General features: G+C 40.5%; 1 protein-coding gene across 2 annotated transcripts in view; it reads left to right on the forward strand.

Moving 5' to 3' along the window:
• The first annotated feature begins 1,686 nt into the window (after positions 1 to 1,686).
• Ckap5 (cytoskeleton associated protein 5) overlaps positions 1,687 to 19,897 on the forward strand; it is an 89,920-nt gene continuing 71,709 nt past the window's right edge. The window contains exon 1 of one of the 2 annotated variants that reach the window (XM_052182957.1): positions 1,687 to 1,778. The gene's annotated coding sequence lies outside the window, so the exon portion shown is untranslated. Of the gene's footprint in view, positions 1,779 to 1,944; positions 2,008 to 19,897 lie in introns of those variants that run through there. The other variant, XM_052182959.1, reaches the window with a different exon arrangement.

Here is a 19,897-nt window from a genome sequence, read left to right on the forward strand (position 1 = left end):
TCTGTTTCTAATATCCCAGTGGCTCAGTAACATTCTTATACCTTTTCTTTGTATCTGTGCATAAAATGACTCTTAGTAGCATTACTGGGTTAGAGAATCTGTAGATCTCAAAATTGTCCTCCTAAAAATTTGCACTCAAATCTAACAGTGAAGTTGAGCATTTGTTCTTTGTTCTGGGATAGCATCCCGCATCCCTGTCTGGCTTCCAATGCACTACATAGCTGAGGCTTGCCTTGAATTCCACATTCTTGCCTCGACCCCTAGAGTGCTAAAGTTACAGTTGTGAACCACCATACTCACATCTTTCTTCTATAACTCTTGGTTCTTTGTTTGGTTTTGGTTTTTCAAGATAAGGTTTCTCTGTGTAGCCCTGTGTAGTCCTGGAACTTGATTTGTAGACCAGGCTGACCTTGAACTCAAAGATCTGTGTTGTGTGATCTCTGCCTTGCTATATTAAATCCTCACATTAAATTTTTAAAAAATATCATTATTATACAATAGCCTCATATTTATAGAAATGTTGGATACTGATTCAAGAAAGAATTTTGGCTGGATATGGTGCTTCACATAAGTGCCTGTAATCCCAGTACTTGGAAGGTGTGGGTGGAATGGTGCTACAAATTTGAGGCATCCTGGTCTATAGTGCCAGTTCCAGGTTAGCCTGGACTACAGAGTGGAATCCTGTCTCAAAAACAGTGCAGGCAAGATGGCTCAATGGGTAGAGGTGTTTGCTGTCAAGTCTGGCGACCTGAATTTGACTTCCTGAACCCATATGTTGGAAGGAGAGAACCAATACCTAGCAAGTTGTCCTTTGACGTCCTTGCACCACTACCCCTCCATAAGGCAAATAAGTAAAATGTAGTAAAATCAAATTTTGACAATCATATTTCATCAAATGAGGCCTCTCCTTTTCATAAGAATAAGCATTTGTGATGGTAATGTAGTTCATAAAGGCCACTCCTAGACACTCAGCTTGTTGTATTAAATCTTTACATTAAATTTGAGGTTTTGTTTGTTTGTTTGTTTTGGGTTTTGGGTTTTTTGAGAGAGGGGTTTTCTGGCTATCCTGGAACAGTATACTAGCTCTGTAGACCATGTTGGCCTCAAATTCGGAGATCTGCTTGCCTCAGCTGGGATCAAAGGTGTGTGCCACCACAACCTTTAATTTAAGCTTGTAAGGAAATTTAAAATATTTATATTAAATTTGTAAGGAAAACATAATTCTTCCATTTCCTACACAAAGAAACTGAGGTCCAGATTAACCGAGAAAAGTGATCTGTTCAAAATTAGTCCAAGATTATAATTTAGCATCTTGCTTCCATTCGAGGCTTTTCCCACTACGTCCCAGTCGCTTCTTGCTTCCCTCTCAGCACAGAGCGGTACAATCAATATCCACGATTGTAAGCTCTCAAAAAAATAAAAAGGCGGAGATGTTGACAGCAGTTTAAACATCTGTAGTTAGGGAAAGGCAACGTGATCATGGCGGTAAATGCTTAGTTTTCCACACACCTTTCGCTCTTCTATCTGAAGCCTTGGTAGCCATTCCTCCAGCCCCCTGGCTGACAAGCACCTGACAGGCAGCCCTAGGACACGCAGCTGCGCGCTGTCCCTTTAAGGCCGCAGGCGGCGCGTGCCCACAGCCCTTTCAAACGGACCAATAGAGGGGCGATAGGCGGTTCTCCGAGGACCAATAAACAACGAGGACACTGCGGGGTGTGCGGCGGCCCAAGCGGTTTTAAACGGCTTAGAGCAGGCCCCTCGGTTCTGACCCGGCAGAGGTGAGTGGGCAGTGGGCCTCACCTGCTGGCCTGGACCCCGAGGACCCGGCGTCGCGCGCGCTAGGGGACCCACGGCCGCGGGCGGGGCCCTCGCGGACGCGCGCCTCCGCGTTCTCGCGAACCCGGCGGGTCTGAGGCGGCGAAGCGGGGCGGAGGCCTGGGAGCCCGCGGCCGGCAGGGCGGGGGGCGTGGGCGCTCGCTTGTGTTGGTGACCCGGGCTGGGGTTCAGGTGAGCAGAGCACGCGGCGGGGAGTTACTGCAGCTTCAGAGGTTCGCGGGCGGCACCGGGCTGCGCCTGAAGGCTGAGATGTCCGAGGTTGAGGCGGGGGCCCTGCCAGCAGGCCCTTGGTGGAGTGCGCCTCGCGGAATTGTTAAATGAATGAACAAGAGCACGGGAGGGCTGTGGTGGGTGTGAAGGGCCTAGTTGTCTCTGAGCGGGACCAGAGCCCGGTGCCCGGGCCTGCCTCCATACCTGCGTCCACTACCTGCGATGATTTTGTAAGGATTCTGTTCATTCACCGCCCCGCCCTTGGTTTTCCCCTCGGAAAGTGTCAGCAGAGTTCAGGTATTTTGCAGCTGTGAAGGTTTCCGGGCTCAGTACAATAGCCAGCAGTGTAGGTTAGCCAGGCCTTGCCACTTTAAGGCTAGATGAATGAGATCCTCACTTTTTAGCTCTTAGCAAGTCGCTGTTGAGACGAGCCGCCTAAAGTCGTGGTAATTGCTATGCAAGATTGAATGTATCCCATTTTGTTTCTTGCGTAGGGCATGATGAAAGAGATGTTGCCATAGTGGCTGCTGGGTTTTAGAGTATTCTGTTGATGAATCTTAACAATGAGTTTCTGATTCAGCACCAATAGAGGTTTTGCAGAACTTGTCCCAAATTTATGCACGACTCTTGATTCTCCTAGGAACCAAGGCATTAAATCTTGGCCCAGATAGGATGCTTGTCTTACATTATGCGTAATTATAGAACTGAAAACTCATTTTTAGAAAGGTGAAATCCTTTTTTCTCCATTTTCATCACCCTGAAAACACCTTCTATGACCTAAAGAGAGAGAATATGGATCAAGTTAATGGTCATATGAGACTTTTCTAAAGTGACTGGACAAGTAAGATTTAATAAAGAGAAAATCAAAGTTAATTTTAATATGTGGGAGGCTGAAGCAGGAGGATTGCTTTGAGCTTTGGCTATATAACTGTGGGCTACATGATTAGTTTCTGGCCAGAATGGATTATAGAGTGAGACTGTCTCAAAAACAGCAGCAACAAAAGCATATGGAAACTTTATATTCTAGTAAAGCAAGGCTGTCTGTACTCTACTGAGATTGATGGCTGTTGGATGTTAAACAGTATTCTAGATTCAAGGAACACACTTGGGAGCCAAGAAAAAAAAGCACCTAAGGGAGTTTGACAGATTTATCTTTTGAACAATTTACAATAGTACATTATAGTTTCTATAATCCCTCTAGTTTAGTCTGGGGCCTTGAACAAAGTAAATTCTTAAATGTGTAGCTAATTGTGATATTTTGCATATGCTTGGCCTAGGAAGTGGCACTATTAGGTGTGGCCCTGTTTGAGTAGGTGTGGCCTTGTTAGAGGGGGTCCTTGGGCTTTAAGACCCTCATCCTAGCTGCCTGAAAGCCAGTCTTTTCCTAGTGGCCTTCAGATGAAGATGGAGAACTCTCAGCTCCTCCTGCACCATGCCTGCCTGGATGCTGCCATGCTCCAGCTTGGTGATAATGAACTGAACCTCTGAACCTGTAAGCTAGCACCAATTAAATGTTGGCCTTATAAGAGTTGCCTTGGTCATGGTATCTGTTTACAACAGTAAAACCCTAAGACAGAAGTTGGTACCAGGGACTGGGGTGATGCTGTGATAGGCCTGACCATACTGTTGTTTGGAAGAATGTGGATTTTGGGACTTTAGATTTAGATAGCAGTGGAATCCTTTAGGTGGGGTGTAATGGGCTCTCCTAGTAGGAATAGTAGGACTTTGTTGCTGATTTGAATTGTGCAGACCTGGCCTAAGAAGTTCAGTGAAGAAGAATTTCAGTATGTGGTGTAGAGACTGGTATTTTGGTGAATAATGTGGCTGCTTTTTCTATTGTCTGAAGAGTCTGCCTAAGGCTCAGGTGAAGATATTTAGATTCATTGCTTTGAAGAAGTCTGAAAATGGCCTGGTATTAATTCTATTGTGTGGGTAAAATATATGGTTCAAGTATTAAAGGGGCACCAGGAAGTGAAATGGAACAGAATCCTATGTTCTAGGAGATAACTGATTAAGGGAGTGGGATTTTGGGGAAAGATCCCACCCAGCTAAGTTTAGGTAACAGGCATGGTAGTATACACCTTTAATTCCAGGAGACAAAGATCTCTTGAGTTCAAGGCCAGCCTGGAACAGAGCAAGTACTAGGAGAAGGAAAGCTAAAGTCCAGGCAGGGTGATACTTGTTTTTAATGCCAGCATTCAAGAAATGAAGCCATACAGATCTCAGAGTTCAAGGTCAATCTACAGAGCAAGTTTCAGGACAGCCAAGCTCAGGCAGTGAGGTACTTGGAAAATAGAAAGCTGGTAGTAGAATAAAGGGGCCCAGGTTCCAGCCTCAGCAAGCAGCAGAACTCAGCAGCTTGAGTTCTGAGAAAGATTATGCAGCTTGCTCAGAATCATATGACTTACAGAACCCGAATTTAAATACAAGTTAGGTAGCCAGGGTCTATGCTCTTAGGGTCATCATATATAAAGTAATGGCTTTTTTTTTTTAAAAAAAATTGAACAGATTTAGAACAGATCACACTCCCCTTACTTGAAGCATCTACCAGAGCGATATGAACTGTGGATAACAGGCATGGTTTTATTTTAGGGAGTTAGTTGAAAGTACAGAGTTTACTTTATAGGCAGCTGTGAGTGTAGTAAGACAAGGGGGAAGCTTAAAAATTGGCAGTTGTGTATAGCTTTGAGATAAAGGAATCTTGCTATATAACCCTGACTGGCCTGAAACCCCCTATGTAGATAAGGTTGGTCTTGAACTTGGGGTCCTGCCTTTGCCATCTCTCTGCTACTCTGCCAGCTTTAAAACTGAGATGTTAACCTAATTGTGATTGTTTCTTGGTGGTTAGTTTTAGAGAGGTTTGAAGGTTTGAATCATTCTCATACTCTTACATCGAGTTCAAAGATGTTGCTTAGGTTTTGTTTTTTTTTTTTTAATTTTATATTTTATGTGTGTGCTTTGCCTGCGTATATGTATGTGTACCACATGGTGTCTAGTGTCCACAGAGGTTCCTAGAAGGTAGTGTTGGGTTCCCTGGAACTGGACTTGCAGGTGGTTGTGAGCCACCATGTGGGTGCTGTGAACAGAACCTGGGTCCCATGCAAGGGCAGCAAGTGCTCTCAATTGAACGGTCTCTCCAGCCCTACTTTGGTTGTTAGCAGTGCACTTATCCTGACAACGTAATACACTTTCAAAACACTAAGTTTCTTTCTTCTGGCCTTCACTTTTCCTGTTTTCTGCCTAGAATGACCCAACCCACTTTGCCTTTATCTCAAACCTATGTTAACAGGCTTAGCTTACTACACATTTCAACTTAAATGCCAACTCCTTAAAGAAACAGTTTTCTAAGGTCCCAATTAGAATAGCTGTCTTGGTGCCTTTTACCTCATTTTTCTCTGCTTCATGTATTGTTATTTGATTTTTTTTTTTATTTGTTTGCTTGTGTCAGAATTCCTTACAGAAGTGAAAGCAGAGTGTACGTGTTTTTCCTCTGTGAGGTTATGTTAGTACGTTACACAATGCCAGGAACGAAGTAGGTCAGTCAGTGTGGCATGATGGAGCACACCTTCGAGTATTAGGTGGTAGAAGCAGGAGGAACGGGAGCTCAAGGTTATTCTTGGCTCTTAGGAAATGTGAAGATAGCCTGGACTGTGTGCCCACTTAGGACCTGAGTTCTATCCCTCCGGACTCCTATATCTAATCTCCACATGCATGCTGAAGTGGTGTACTTGTACACACACACACACACACACACACACACACACACACTAAATAGATGGGGTTTTGGTGTGTGTTTGTGTTCTTTTTTTTTTTTTAAAGCAACGAAAGTAAATGGTAGAAAAGTCTTGAACAAAAGTAGTCTAAACTGACATAGTCTGTATGTGATGAAGCTAAACAAAGACACTGTATAACTATGTGTCAGTGTTTGGTATCTTTTGATATAAACTATCTCAACAGATAACTCAAAAGTCTTCCACTAAGAAAACTATAAAATTCTTAGGTTTATGTTCCTGTTGCTTGTGTGGAAGTGCCTAGACCCTCATAAAGGCCTTCCTTCACTTTACTGTGAGCACAGCAGGACTGGTACAGCCCTGGACTCCTGTCTGCGTGGGCCTGTGTTCTCTTGTGCTGTGATACATAGACACTTGAGTCAGGATTAAAAATAAAAATAAAGAGTTTTACGCTCTTAAAAATTCTCAGCATTTCACTTATTCTTTTCTCATACTCTGGCAACCATTCATCTTTTTACTGTCCTTGTAGTTTTTCTCTTCTAGAATGTCATACATAACTGCAATCATTCTACCTTATGCTGTGCTCAGACTGACTTCTTTCACTTCACTGAAAGATTAGGTTCATAGAGATCTTTTTGTTCATTTTTTGAAACCCAGTCTGACGTAATCTAGGCTGGCACTGAATTTACTATGTAGCTGAAACTGACCTTCAATTCTTGATGCTCCTGCCTCTACCTCTGAAGTGCTAGGATTACAGGTGTTCAACATCATACCGGGCCATAGGAACTCATGGACCAATTTTTACTTCATTTGTGTAAATAAATTTGTTGGATCATACGCTTAGATTATGTTTAGTCGTCAAACTGTTTTCCAAAGTGACTACTGATTTGCAGTCTCAGCAGCAGTGAATGAGGTTTCCAAATTCTTTTTTTTTTTTTTGGTTTTTCAAGACAGGGTTTCTCTGTGTAGCCCCGGCTGTCCTGGAACTCACTCTGTTGATCAGGCTGGCCTCAAACTCAGAAATCCACCTGTCTCTGTCTCCCAACTGCTGGGATTAAAGGCATGCATTACCACTATTGCTCCATTCTTGACTGCGCTTAGTTTTTGTTGTTGTTGTTGTTGTTGTTTGTTTTTTTGAGACAGGGTTTCTCTATATAGCCCTGGCTGTCCTGGAACTCACTCTGTAGACCAGGCTGGCCTCGAACTTAGAAATCCGCCTGCCTCTGCCTCCCAAGTGCTGGGATTAAAGGCATGTGCCACCACCGCCCGGCTAAAATAACTTTTCTTATTTTAATTGTGTAGTGGTGGGAATACATGAATATAGATTCTCTGAGTTGGAGTTTCAGCGAGCCTTTTGGATTATTATTATTTCTATAATACTAGAATAAGGCAAACCACTTAGTTTTAACAAGTTTGTTTATTTTGTTTTTTTCAATTTTCTAACCATTCTAGTAGGAATATAGTGCTCCTACCTTTAAAAACATTTTGAGAGTGATTTTGTGTGTGTGTGTGTGTGTGTGTGTGTGTGTGTGAGAGAGAGAGAGAGAGAGAGAGAGAGAGAGAGAGAGACTGCGACCGCGAGCGCGCGGGCAGGAGCACATACGTATTGCCCTTGTACATGTGTGGAAGGCCAGAGGACAACTTATTAGAGTTGGGTCTCTCCTTCAACATTCCAAGTTCCAAGGATTGAACTTGGACCATCACGCTTGGTGGCAGCTGCTTTTACACATTGAGCCATTTCCCTGACCCTGTTAATGTGATTTTTGTTTTGTTTTGTTTTTCTTTGTGGCCTTGGCTGTCCTGGAACTTGTTCTATAGACCAGGTTGACCTCGAACTCAGATCAGTCTGCCTCTGCCTCCCAAGTGCTGGTATTAAAGGCACATACTACTACTAGGCTTAGCATTAATGTGATTTTTAACAGTGCTTTAAGAATACTTTACACTTCCCCAAATCCCTAGAGAGTTAGGTTACACCCCCCCCCACCCCCCCCCCACCCCCGTTTGTCTTCAGCATCACTGGCAGTATTAGCCAGGTTAAGTAATAAAATTACTGTTTCTCCTTTTCTATACCTGTTTAGAAGTGAGTTGCTAACAACTGCCATATGTGTTCAAATTTTTGTGGTGGTATTATAATCTATAAAGTTTATGGTTAGAGACTCCGTATCAAGAACACACACACATGAATAAATAACACAAGAATGGATTTTTTTTTTCAAAAATAAATTTATGGTGTTTTAATTAAGTTTTCACCTGCATGATGCCCTTTGGTCATAGGTTAGACATATCTTCAAGTCTAGATCATCCTGAAAGTTGGTAAAGGGTTTAGGTGCATTTCCTGGAGGAATAAGTATCCATATATTATTTGGACTTCTGTAACGAAGATTTATTTCTCTTGTTTCATTTTACTATGAGGTACTGGGAATTATACCTAGGCTTTACACATGCTAGACAAGTGCTATACCACTGAGCTATATCCCACAGCTTTCCTTAAAAAAATTTTTTTTAATTTTTTATGTAGTTTGAATTTGTGATTCTCCAGTCTCTATTTCACTAGGAGCTGGATTTATGAGTCTGTGCCATGAGTCCCTGTATCACCCATTGTTTATTTTTTTTATTCTTTGTGGTGTGTGTGTGTGTGTGTGTGTGTATCACATGGAGGTTAGAAGACAGTTTTGGTAGTCCTTACCTTCTACTTTGTTTTGTTGTTGTTGTTGTTGTTTTTTGAGGCAGGGTCTCTGTTTCTATTGCATTGCCACGGTACTCCAGGCTAGCTGGCCCAACCAATGAGCTTTTAGACAATTCTGTCTCCACCTTCCATCTCATTGTAGGAATACTGAGATTACAGGTACATGCTACCACATTGAGCTTTTTATGTGAATTCCTAGGATCCTAATTCAGGTCATCAGGAATATACAATTGCTTTTACCCACGAACCTTCTCCTCTCCTCTGTCTTATCTTTTGAGTCAATCATAGTTGCTGAACCTAACTTTGGCCATTTCAGCTAAACTGGCCAGTGAGCCCCCAGGATCTACTCTGTCCTGTCTCTTTTTATATAGATTCTGGGATAGAACTAAGGTCCTCATGCTTACTCAGCAAGCACTTTATTCATTCACTGAGCCATCTCTTAGCTCCCTTTTTGTTTGTTTGTTTATTGTTGTTTTAAGTACTGTCTTATTTTCTGGCACTACAAGATATACTGGGCTCCTCCTTTGCCTCCTCTTTCCCTAATTCAACTCCAGAATTAGAGTTAGACTTCTTCCTTGAGCTCTGGTTCCTTTTAGTGGGTATTTAGAAATCAAGATGCAGATACACAGTATACTTTCTACTACAAGAGTATCATTGGTATGTCCTCTCAACTGAAAGAATTAGGTAGTATATATCTTTATGCTAGTGTCCTCCATGGCATGTAGGTATATATAATTGTTTCTGTATCTTTCCATCTATGTTTACATTAAGATAAACATGCAGTTTCTATAGATAAATAGACATTCCTCTTGACATTCAGAGGAAATTTAGATGTCCTATTTTTTTGTTGTTGTTTTTTTCCCCCTAAGATGTATTTATGTAAGTACACTGTAGCTGTCTTCAGACACTACAGAAGAGTGCATCAGATCTTGTTATGGATGGTTGTGAGTCACCAAGTGGTTGCTGGGATTTGAACTCAGACCTTCAGAAGAGCAGTGGGTGAGCCATCCCCTAGAAGTCCTCTTTGTAATTTGCTTTTCATTGAGATAGGGCCCTACCCACCTCCCATCTGGTCCCTGGTCAAACATTGTTTTTCTAATTTGGCAACAGTATTTGTTCTTGTTACAGGCCTTGGTCTAGAGGTGCATTCAAAACATTACAGTTTTGTTATAGAAATGATTACAAATGAACCATAATAAATAACCTTGTATTTTGTTTTGGTTTTGTTTTTTTCTACACAGGGCTTTTCTGTATAGCTCTGGCTGTCTTGGAACTTGCTTTGTAGACCAGACTGGCCTCACAGTCAGAGATCTGCCTGTCTCTACCTCCTGAGTACTGGATCTAAAGGTGTAAAGGTGTGTGCCACCACTTGGCACCTTTCTATCTTTTTAAACATGATCTTTATTATTTTATGAAAGGTTATAGAACCTTAACATCTTGATTATATTTATTTTTTAGGTGTTTGTTACTAATTAAAATAACTTTTGGGTTTTTGTTTGTTTGTTTGTTTGTTTGTCCCCCCCCCCCCCCCAGACAAGGTTTCTCTGTTTAGCCCTGGCTGTCCTGGAACTTACTCTGTAAACCAGGCTGGCCTCGAACTCAGAAATCCGCCTGCCTCTGCCTCCCAAGTGCTGGGATTAAAGGCATGTGCCACCACCGCCCGGCTAAAATAACTTTTCTTATTTTAATTGTGTGGTGGTGGGAACACATGAATATAGATTCTCAGAGTTGGAGTTTCAGCGAGCCTTTTGGATTATTACTATTTCTATAATACTAGAATAAGGCAAACCACTATTCCTTCATAATGGTTTAATCAAGGGGTAGAAAATAGGGTTGTAATATTTGTCAGTGCTACAGTTATTTTATTACTGAGAAACATGACATTGAAAACACCTTATTCATTGGGTAACTAGAGAAGTGCCATTTCATAATATTTTAAACGTGGAAAACTTGTCAATACAAACTTACAGTTCTGTACATGAGAATACCAAAGTCCCAAAGATGAGGTGACTTCTCTGAAGTGTTTATAGGTAGTTAATGTCAGGAAGAAGTTGTGGAATATTTTTTCCCTCCCTCCCTGTCTCTTTCTCCCACTATACCTTTTAAGTTAAAAAATACGTTTGCTTTACACTGTGCTTTAACACTCCAGAGTACGTTTTTACATTCTGAGATCCTTTTAGTCAGAGGCAAAGTCTCTCATTTTAAACTCTCACTGTGTCTTATATGTTAAAAATAATTATGCTACAATTTCTTAAAAAAGAGCATCTATTCCCTATTCTCAACTAAAGAACTAAATCATTACCATTGTTCAGACAACCCTCCTCTCTTGCATTGCTGATTATATTCCTTATCTCTTCCTTTTAATTTTTCTTTTTGTATATGCATGTATGTATGTATAATACATGCTTGAATACATGCTTGCAGTCTCTGCAGATGCCAGACGATTCCAGAAACTGGAGTTACAAGCAGTTTTTAGCTACCACTTAGGTGCTAGGAATCAAACCTGGGCCCTCTGGAAGAGCACCCAGTGCTATAATAATAATAATAGTAACAATAATAATAATAGCATGGTTTTCTTCCAGCACTTGGCAGAAGCAGGCAGATCTCTGTGAGTTCAAGACCAGCATGGTCTACATGATGAGTTCTAGGACAGCTAGGAATAGACTCTGTTTCAAAACAAAATTATTACTTATTTGTATGTGTGTTTTGCCTGAATGTGACTATACCATGTGAATGCATGATACCTGTGAGTACAGAATAGAGTGTCAGATTCCCTGGGACTGGAGTTACAGAAGGTAATGAGCTGCCATATGGGTACTGGGAACTGAACCTGGGTCCTGTGCTAAGCCATTTCTCTAGTCCTTTTCCTGTCTCCTCCATGCTGAGCTTTTAGAATATCATCTTCTTAGTTTTTTATTTAACCACAGGTATATGTGCTTATAGATATATGTGCTTATATCAGCTTGTATTGATGCACTATAAATTAAGCAATTAATGTCCTCTTTCTCTTAAAGGTTTTGGTATTTGTAACATGGGACATATTTTTAATGGTTTCTTTTTGTCTTCTAGAGAATTATGTTTTGAAAATAAAGGCGTTTAATGTGACTTGCTATATGAAGATATTATTTTAGACTTTTCCAAAGATTTATTATTATACGGAAGTACATTGTAGCTGTCTTCAGACACACCAGAAGAGGGCATCAAATCTCATTATGGATGTTTGTGAGCCACCATGTGGTTGCTGGGATTTGAACTCAGGACAGGACCTTCGGAAGAGCAGTGTTCTTAACTGCTGAGCCCTAGAATTTTATTTAAGTCATAGAAAAGCCCATCTGAATATTGAAAAAAATCAGGTTGGAGTGTTGACTCTGGGGTTAATTAAGAGCACTCCTTGCTTCTTTGAGAGCACCTGAGTTTATGTTGTGTGACAACACTTTGCCTGGGGAGATTCATATACATGCGGGTTCACCCCAGATAATGAGCCCATGACAGACCAAAGACTGGATAACACCAAAGTTCAACTTGGTGAAACAATGGATTTTATTAGGGTTACTTACAGGAATATGGGTGGGGAGTTACTTAAAAGGAGCAGAAAAGCAGTGGTAGCCCACACCTTTAATCCCAGCACTTGGGAGGCAGAGGCAGGTGGATTTTTGAGTTCGCGGCCAGCCTGGTCTACAGAGTGAGTTCCAGGACAGCCAGGGCTACACAGAGAAACCCTGTCATGAAAAAAACAAAAAAAACAAAAGACAAAAAAAAAACCCCAAGCAAAAAAAAAAAAAAAAAAAAAAACCCAAAAAAAGGCGCAGAAACAACTCAAAGGCCAATAGATGCACCATCAGCGCTCATCCCGCCACAGGTAATTGTTAATGTAAGGAGCTTTTCTGTGCCCACCCTAGCTCTGAAATAATGAGACTAAGACCCCTGATTCCTCCCACCCCCCATGGGGTTTCTCTGTATAGCCCTGGCTGTCCTGGAACGTAGACCAGGCTGGCCTCGAACTCAGAAATCTGCCTCCCAAATGCTGGGATTAAAGGTGTGTGCCACCACTGCCCGGCTTGACCCCTGATAATTTTGTTAATGAGCTGCTTGCACTGGAGCTGGGCAAATACTGAGCTATTCTAACTGCACTGTACCGGCCTACCTGGCAGCAACTTCCCTGCTGTATGTTTGGCTGCCATCTTAGTCTTGCTCTAGTTTCTTCTGCTCCATCCTTTCTTTCTTCATGATAACTCATCTCTCCCTTTCTTCTCTTTCCACCTGGTATCCCTCACTGGGATTGGATGTTCCACCTCTTTTGCCTAGCTATTGCTGATTAGCTCCTTATTAACCAATCAGAGGTGATTGAAAACAATTTTCACAACAACATTGAGACTGGAGATGCTTGACCAATGCCAACATTCAGATGCAACAGTATCTCTGGGCTCAATAATTAACATCTGATAAACAGTTCACTAAACCACCCTTCAACTGTTGTCTGCTCTCTGAAGCTGGAAACCTCAAGTACAAGATTGGGGAGTATCCTTTCCAAATGACTCAGCTGATCTAAACCTCTTCAAGCTTGCCTGGTCTCAAGAGTCTTTCCAGCTAGGCTTGTCTGAGAGTGACTCTCAACAAACTTTTCTTATATTATCTTGGGGAGAGAGGGTCAATCTGAACAGTTTTAGGGACTTCCCTGAAGCTATTTTGAGTTGTTTTACCTTTTGTGTTAGGAGTTTCCCTGGGAGATGGAATGTTTCAATCTGGAGGATTCAATCTGCAGTTCAATTCCAGTCGCCCACATCAAGTAGCTCATAGATGCTAGTAACTCTAGCTTCAGAAGAGCCACCATTCTCTAATGGCTTCCCTGGACATCTGCATGCATATTTACATGTCTAGCACAGACACACAAATACTTCCACATAATTAAAAATAATCTTTTTAAAGAAAAGAAAAATCTGACTGGATTTGAATGATATTTTTTCCGTTGTTCTGACAAGTGGTACTTTGTCTTCATCCATATTGTTAGTAAAAAAAAGGTAACTTAATTTGACTATTCCCAGATGAAATTTGAAAGAGTGGGCCTAGAGTGGTGGTAGCAGCATACACCTTTATTCCCAGCATTCAGGAGGCAGAGAGGCATGTGGGCCAGCCTGTCTACAGATTCAGTTCCAGGATGGCCAGGGCTGTTTAAAAAAAAGCAAACCAAAAAAGACATTTATGATTCATACTAAATGGTCAGAGACTAGTTGATGTTAAAAAAACATGTTACAAATCATTAATGATTACTGTATTTCAGACTGTATTTCTTGGGTATAAAACCAGATACAGACAGGAAGTTAAAACTAGTATTTCACCTACCCTTGAACTTCCAAAATTGTTGGAAGGGACATATAAAATGGTTTATACAGCTACTTTGGAAAATGACTATTTACTTGTAAGATAATCAAAGCATGTGGGTATTTACCTAAGAGAAATAAAACTGAATATATATACAAAAACCTGTGTATGAGAAGGCTGTTAGCAATTTCTTTTCAAAACATGTTAACAACTCAATTGTCTTGACTTGGTAAACAGGTACATAATATTTATATCTTGAAATCAAGTAATAAAAAGGAAAAAAATCACTTATATGCATCTGCATTAATGATCTGTTATTTTTGGTTTTAGTATTTTTGGGTATAGAACCCAGGGAGTCTAATGATGAACAAGTTAGAGAGACACTATTCAATGAAAAGATTGATACTCAATGATAATCTTTAAAGATATCAAAGGCCATGTATTTACTCCTTGAGTTTTGGGGGTTTTGTTTTGTTTTTATAAAATTTTAATTGTATGGAGATAAGAGAACTTTGTAGAGTTCTCTCCTTGCATCTCTGTGTGGATTCCAGAGATTGAACTAAGGTTGCTAGGCTTGTTCAGTAAATACCCTTACCTGATGATGGGTCAAGAAAAAGTACTACTTATTCCCTGAGATATTAATGCAATTTCCCTACAAACTTTTCAAGAACTTCCTTTTAAATTACATAATTATATAAACCAGTTGTATTTGTATACACTATTCCTTTGCTTATGTAGACTTGTAAATTATTGGCGAATTTTTGAAAGGCCATCTTTTAATCACAAGAGGGGGAAAGTTGTCTTACATTTTTGCTTCTACCATCCTTCCTATCTGATATTACCTAGGAACCCTCATTTTGCTGTGAAAGAAGTCTGTTAAAGGACAAGGGGAAGAATTTCTGTATCTTTATGTTACAGTTTGAAAATTGCTACTTCTAAGAGAAGTTAAGGGGGGGGGGAGGAAGCAGCTTCCGGGATTTACTCTGATGGTTTAACTATTGTCTGCAGTAATTTTTTTACACCCTTCAAAAACTTTAGAATTGTGGTATTGGAAACTAGTCTACTTTATTTCTGTGATATTACCTTTATTACTATCAAACCAGAGATCCACTTCCAAGTTGTTCCATTATTTACCTCCTATTTTGGAAAACCTTTGGGCTAAAGGCAGTACCCTGGGCTTGCAGACCTCTGGGTAAAGGTCGCTGTGGCCCCTTTAAGCGTTCTGCCTGCGTGCAGAGGAGCATTGAGGGTGGGGGTGGGCACTCTTGACAGTGGTGCTCCTGTCCCCGCCCCCGTAGGAGGCGGTTCCCAGCAGCTGACTTGCCAATGCCGCTGCCTCCCGCCTGCTACCAGGTATTCCTGCTGATCCTGCACGGACATTAGGGCTGACCTCACCCTGCTAGGGTAGCGTAAGTGATAGACTACAAAAAGGGGGCAAGCATCCCGTTCTGGTCCGGAAGTCCTAGAGAACAGTACACATGGGACTTAACCGGCCTTTCAGAGTATAAGTCCGTGAAGGAGTGAAAAAAATGCCCTCTGCAGTGTGCTAAAGTCAGGGCATCGGCTGTAATTGTGGACGGTGACAGAGGCGCTACCGTGTTTGAATGTGTTGTATTTAGTGGTTTCTCAGCCTAGTTCCTGCTTGGGGTGAAGAGAAGATTGATTTTACCAGAGTTTAACCTGGTGAGGCAGGATGGGGATGCAGCTGAATCTAGGCTCTGGGCCTTGGGTTTAGCTTGGTATTTAGAGACTTGGCTAGCCTCTCGCATGAGTAAGCTCTAGATTTTCAGTCACCTTGGTAGTGTTGAACAGTAACTTCCAAAGTTGACCTAATTCGCAGCAGGTTTAGCTTTCCATCTCCCCAGAGGCCTGTGTTGGTATACAGTACCCATTTTGGAGACATTGACAATGATCATCAATTAGAGAGAGTTAAGCTAACATTCTTTCCTGCTAATAAAACGGCACAATGTAAATGATACATCACTTTACCTGTCTCAGTTTCTGAGGGAATGTTTGGGAGGTCATGATCCCAGAATAAGGAAAGCACCTGACATTTGGTGAGATATGTTGCTAGAGAAGCCATTCAAATTATTACCTTCAATAATGCAGATGATTAACTTCTGTTCTTATTCTTGTTAATGGAAATATCTGGAGGCTGTGAAGGTATTTGTTAGAAGGAAAGTGTTAATCGGTTTTGCTTCCTCTAATTAGAGGTGAGATTCTTTTTGGTCTTGGACAAGTTATAATAATCTTAAATATTTTATGACAGTTATATATTTTTTTGACGTTTTTTAGTCCATGTGTCCTTCCTAGATGTGTTTTAAGTAAGGTTCTGTAAGCACGTAGGTTCATTATTTTGTTTTACGATTGTCTTTTTTTTTCAAGTGAGCATCATTGCATGTCAGCAATCATTTAAAAGGTTTAAATTTTTAGAACTTTATTTCTTTGGGGTTGTAGTCATGATGAGCATGACTCTTAGAGGACAACTTAAAGGAGTTCTCTCTCTCTGTCTCTCTCTGTCTCTCTCTCTCTCTCTCTCTCTCTCTCTCTCTCTCTCTCTCTCTCTCTCTCTCTCTCTCTCTCTCTCTGCATCATGTGGATCCCCGGTATTGAGCTCAGGTCATCAGGCTTGACAGCAAGTACTTTTACAAACTGAACCATCTTGCTGGTCTGGTTTATTGGTTTTTGTTTGTTTGTCTGTCTGTGATATTGGTGATAGTGGTATGTTACCGGGACTGGCTCCCAAACCTTTAGAATCGAGTCATCCTCTTGTCTTAACCTTCCAGATAGCTGGAATAAAAGTTAGGAATTGTGCTTTGAGTGGAAAAAAATCTTTCTTCAAGCTTCTTAGGCTCATCCTGTAATTCTGCAGTAGCATTTTCTTAGCCAAAGTGAGAGTCCAGGAATGGTAATCAAATTCAGAGCTCTTGTATTGTGATAGTGAATAACTTTGTAGGTCAAGAGCTTGGGAATCTGCCATAGAAGAGTTGAACTGCCAATGATTCTTTTCAAGTAAAAGGCAAAACCAAACTGCTTATTAGTTTTCTGGTTATTATAGACGATCAGAATGTAGAAATTTAGAATAAAAGCATACAGCCGGGCGGTAGTGGCGCACGCCTGTAATCCCAGCACTCTGGGAGGCAGAGGCAGGTGGATTTCTGAGATCAAGGCCAGCCTGGTCTACAGAGTGAATTCCAGGACATCCAGGGCTATACAGAGAAACCCTGTCTCAGAAAAAAAAAAAAAAACCAAATCCAAAAAACAAACAAACAAACAAACAGATAAATAAATAAAAGCATACCACATTTAGCATTTGGGTAGTTGGGAAAGAGTCGTGGATGTAAAGTAGGAAAAATTTCTAAGCTCAGATCTAACATCACATATCTCTGTGACTTATTTTTTAGGTGGTTGAAGAGCTAAGAGTACTAAATTACTAAGGTTTGCATTTTGTGATAGGATTTTATGCTCGAACATGTATGTATTTTGGCCTTTAAGTTGACACACCTATTATCCCAGTAAATGTGAAGCTGAGTCAGGAAAGTTACGAATTTGGAGGCTCACCTGAGCTGTCTAGTGAAGCTATCTAAAAAGGGGAGATAAGACTGGTTTCAGTTCTTTTCTTGGTCAATGTACCAATAAAATTAAAAGAAAATGACTATAAAACTATTAAAGGGTCCTGTATGTTGTGTGTAATATCACAAACAAAAATTTTTAGATACTAAATTTATTTTGAATGTTTGAGTTCTAAAAAATTATAAATTAATGTCAAATAAAATTAAGAGTGAAATAGATACTCTGCTTTCGGATGATAACTAGTTGCCTTTTTGAGCACATGGAACCCTTAGTAGATTCTGAGTATCTATCTCCAAGAGTTTTATTTAAACTAACTCATACAATCCACTCAATAATTGCAAGAGTATTATTCCTACTTTTCTACATTTATTGCTAACTAACTTTTCCCTGGCCTTTCTCCAAGTCTGTAGTGACTTTGAATAAAAACATTGTTTAAACAATGTAGATTCCAAGATAAAATAGAAAATCATAAAAATTTTCTCAGGAACTAAAACTAAAATTTCATGAATTACTACTTTTGGATGAGTATATTTTTTTTCCCTAGCTAGTGTTTATTTTTTGTGTGTGTACTAGGCAGGCACTATGCATGGTGAACTGTAGCTTCTTGTTGTTGTTGGAACTGGAGTGTTACTCTTTTTGTTTGTTAAAATAGAGTATTATAGCCTCAGCTTACTCCCCTGCTTCTGCCTTCTGAGTCCTGAAAGTATAGGCATGCAATACTACCCAAGCTCTGCCTGTTCTAGTACATGCTAACTTATTCTAAACTCTGTCCTTGGTCTTCTCACATGCACTGCTCTCCTTCAGTGCCATCAACTGTTCTCTTGGGTTTAATTACATATGCCTATTGACACTCCTACTTTTAACTCTCTGGTCATATGTCTCTTTGATGCTCCAGACTTGAGTTCCCAACTGCTGCCTTCATCAACACTTGTCTAATGTGCATCCTAACTCAGCTTGTCTACAATCCCTCTTCCGTTCCTTTAACTCAGCACAGGAATATTTGGGCACTTTACAAGCTGACTTTGCTCTTAGGGCCAGGGAACCACTATCTTTAATTTAAATTCTTCATGGCCTTCTGATTGCTTTTCTGTTTTTCAAGTCATTCTGTGCATGGATTTACATATGTGTTATATGGTGTTTGATTACTTTTGTTTTTGCGTCAGGAGTTCATTCATCCTAGGCTGTCTTGCAACTGCGTGTATGCCTGAGGATGACCTTGATATCCTTATCTACCTGCCTCTACCTTCTGAATTGTGCAATGCAGGGACAGACCCCAAGAATTTATGTGTACTGTGCAAACTTTCTACCCACCAAGTCACATCTCACACCCTCTTTGAAAAATACAAGTTTGATTGGGACTGGGGCTTAGCAGAGTACTGACCTAGGGGCCCTGAGTTTAGTCTCTAGCATTGCAATCAGTCATCAGTCAGGTAATCAATAAGTTGAAAAACAAACAACTGGCTAAGAAAAAGAAACATACAAATTTGATAGCAAATGTAATTTTCTAACAATCCTTCAAAGTCTCCTGTTACTTTTGAACTGATAGCTAAATTGTTTAATGTTTACTTAGAGCCATTCAAAGTCTGACCTTGATTACTTCAGCCTCATTCTAGATCTTACTTTCCTTGTTGAATTTATACTTAAGCCTTGTTAAGTAAAACTACTACAATAAAAGAAGTTAGAGTTGATGCTACACAAGTTTCTAAATGTTTATTTACATTTCTGTTTATTTCTGAGAGTTCAGTTTGTAGACAAGCACATGACTCTGAGCTATACTGAGAAGAACACAGTGCTCATACAGACTAGACAAGCACTCCAATACTGAGCTATACCCCTAACCTTTGAATCACAGCTTAATTAGCATATATACATTTTATAAACAAAATGGTGAGTGACATAGTGACTCATAGTAAAACTACACTCTGTGTGATAACCTTTATTCAGATGACCATGCCACGACATGGTGGTGTATGCCTTTAATGCCAGCACTTGGGAAACAGGCAGGAGGATCTCTGTGAGTTCAAGGCCTGCCTATTCTACATCTGAGTTCCAGGCCAATCAGAGCTACATGATTTATGAGACTGTCTCTCAAAAGAAGAAAATCTGATTATGACATAGATTTAAGCTGGGCATGGTGGTTCATACCTTTAAACACTCTAGATAATAAGTTTCAGGACCGAGAGATCCTGTCTCAGACAAACAAAAGACAGATTTCAGCATTCTTTAAGGAAGTGTTTTTGTGGGCAAAAGAAGAGGGTGGAAATGCCAATAGTATTGTAATTTGTTGGTTGCATGGTAGATTCACATCAAAGTTTTTGTGTGTTTGCTTACTTTTTTGAGGGTCTTGACATAGAGCTAAGGTTAACTCACTAGTTGGCCTCAAATTGGCATGTCTTGCCTCAGCTTCCCACATGCTGGAATACAGAAGTATACCACTGTGCCTAGCTAACATACCAGGTTTGTTGTTGTTGTTGTTGTTAGATATTAATTTACCTATGTGAATTTGTGCATCAGAAAGTGTCAGATCCCCTGGAACAGATAG

This window comes from Apodemus sylvaticus, chromosome 5, assembly GCF_947179515.1.
Source record: "Apodemus sylvaticus chromosome 5, mApoSyl1.1, whole genome shotgun sequence".
In the NCBI taxonomy this organism is placed as follows: Eukaryota; Metazoa; Chordata; class Mammalia; order Rodentia; family Muridae; genus Apodemus; species Apodemus sylvaticus.